The 2500-nt window shown below is 41.8% G+C and overlaps 1 protein-coding gene across 3 annotated transcripts in view; it reads right to left on the reverse strand.

The window, feature by feature from the left end:
• The window catches only part of LOC122263048 (glutamate receptor ionotropic, NMDA 2B), a 786594-nt gene that overhangs the window by 98870 nt on the left and 685224 nt on the right, over window positions 1-2500 (reverse strand). The gene's annotated exons all lie outside the window — the stretch shown is intronic.

The following is a 2500-nucleotide window of genomic DNA, read 5'->3' on the forward strand; positions in this document are numbered from 1 at the left end:
GAGAATGGAGAATATACTCCTCCAGACATCGGCGTTTCGCGTTGGTTTGTGGCTCCGGCGGCTGTGCGTCTGTTTCAACCCCACGGGAAAGCCTTGTCTTGATTTTCTTTTTTTCTTTCTTTCTTTCTCTCTTTCTTTCTTTCTTTCTTTCCCTCTTTTCTCTTCTTCTCCTTAATCCGCAACTGTCTCCGCAATCTATTGTCCCTCTTTCCCCTGACTCGTATACTTTTCCTTCATTGCCTCTCTCTGTCTCTCTCTCCTTTGTTCTCTTCGATCCTTTTCTGGTACTCCCTCCTCCCCCTCCCCCCCCTCCTCCACCTCCTCCCGCTGCAAATTTATTTTATCTCTTGTCCAGAAAGATATCTGTGTCTCGTCTCTTTCTATTTCGCGAGGTTTTAGTCTCTCCTATTCTCTTAAGAAATTAAAAGGGAAGATTCTTTCGTGATCTCTTTTAAGATAATCGATCTGTTTTAGCACCTTTTATTTTCTGTAAATAAGCAATCAGAATTGAACATGCGCTAAATCAAAAAGAGGAGTAGTCCCTGATAGCCATATATCCTTAAAGATAACAGGAGTCTATCATGAACTTAGATGTTTAAATGAAATACCAAAAGCGAAAAAAAATAACCTTGATGATTCACAAGTACCATGGCATGAAGATCACAAAGGAGTGAAACTATTAACTTTCGATATTATATATACAGCTAGAGAGGCAATCTGATTAACAATTTTATTCCAAAACGTACAAAAGGAAAAATGCACATAAACGTAAAAAGCGTAAGTAAATCAAACAAAATATATATACATTATCAAAACGAACATAAAAGCAAGATTATTTGAAGCCTAAACTAATCCACTTGACCTCGAGAAAAGACATTTTTCAAAAGATCGAAGTAAAATGAAATATCCGAAACTTGCACACTCTGAATGGCAAATAGAACATGGACTGAAGGCAGATTGACTGTTTCACTCTTGACTTGAAAAATGGATTGCTTGAATTTCCTCTCTTTATGCAGCACATGAAGAGATTGTCTGTCATGGAAGGCAAGCAACATCGGGTTTGCACTTACTGATGTATGCAATCTTTTACTCAATTTTCTCCTCTTCCTTTCTATATACGCGTTTGTAGCAACGCAATTGCATATACGAACACGCAAATAACATCACAAGTAACAAATAACATCAAATATGCCTTGTCAATATGTGCCTTTAAAACACAGACAGACATGTACGAACATTCTTCATCTTCAAATAACCGCATTCACAATCCTTCGTACACACACACACACACACGCACGCGCGTGCATACACACACGAACAAACAAACTCCCACCAACTCAAAGCTTCAGGTAAAATTGGATTCAAGATCTATCGCCATTCTCAACACTCCCTTGGGAGGTCCCTGTTGTGTAGGCAAAATAGAATCTTTAGAAAAGATCTTTAGAAAAGCGTTTCAAAATGACGGACGCGGGTGGAGAAACGCGGAAGGGGGGGGGAGGGGGAGGGAGGGGGAGGCAGAAGGGTTAAACGGGAGAAAGCTGTGAGAGATAGAGAAGAGGGAAAAGGAGGGGGGGGGGGGATAGAAAGAGTTGTTAGGATTCGACCCCCCCCACCCCCACATCCAATCAATATATCTCCCAAGGTATTTCGAAGTGGGCAAAGTGTTTCAGAAGAGAAAAAAACGAAGAAAGAAATATGCGAAACAAAATACACAGGCAAGAGGCTATTCAGATGTTCTGAGCCACTCGTCCGTCCCTCTCCTCTCCTCCTCCCCCTTCCCCTCTCTCCTCCTCCTCCTCCTCCTCCTCCTTCTATTCCTCCCACTACTCCCCTCTTCCCCAACCTCTCCCCTCTCCTAGGCGAGTAAGACGATCTGCATACCAAATGCACTTGAGGTTTTACAGCCTCGCAACCATTGTTTCAAAACAACATCCAGCCAAACGCTTATCGTGTTATCTCGCACATTAACGTCGTCCTCTCGTGAATTGCGAGAATGTGGCATAAACAAGAGTTTGTGGCCATGATGTGTTTAGCCAAAGGGGGACTAAGGCTGACAGCTGATCATTTGCTTACTGTGGGTTTTCACTTAGGAAGCGCGTCTAACGTTTTCTGAATGTTGATCATTAACTGAAAATTCTATAGTCTTTTAAGTCACACGGTAATCTATATGTTCCATTTTGTTAGTGAACGTGCGATTTCATCAAATACTTTTGGGATTTTCAATCAATCTATCTATCTATCTGTCTGTCTGGACAAATAGATATATAGTTCGAGAGAGAGAGAAAAGGAGAGAGAGAATGAGAGAGAAAAAGGACAGGCAGACTGACAGGCAGTGATAGGCAGGACAGACAGATAAAGAAGAAGAGAGAGTGAGTGAAATAGAGAGAGTAAGTTAGAGAGAGAGAGAGAGAGAGAGAGAGAGAGAGAGAGAGAGAGAGAGAGAGAGAGAGAGAGAGAGAGAGAGAGAGAGAGAAAGAGAAAAAAGCATGAGAGAGAGAGA

This window comes from Penaeus japonicus, unplaced genomic scaffold (assembly GCF_977035675.1).
Source record: "Penaeus japonicus unplaced genomic scaffold, GWHDUDI00000001_assembly GWHDUDI00000022, whole genome shotgun sequence".
Lineage (NCBI taxonomy): Eukaryota > Metazoa > Arthropoda > Malacostraca > Decapoda > Penaeidae > Penaeus > Penaeus japonicus.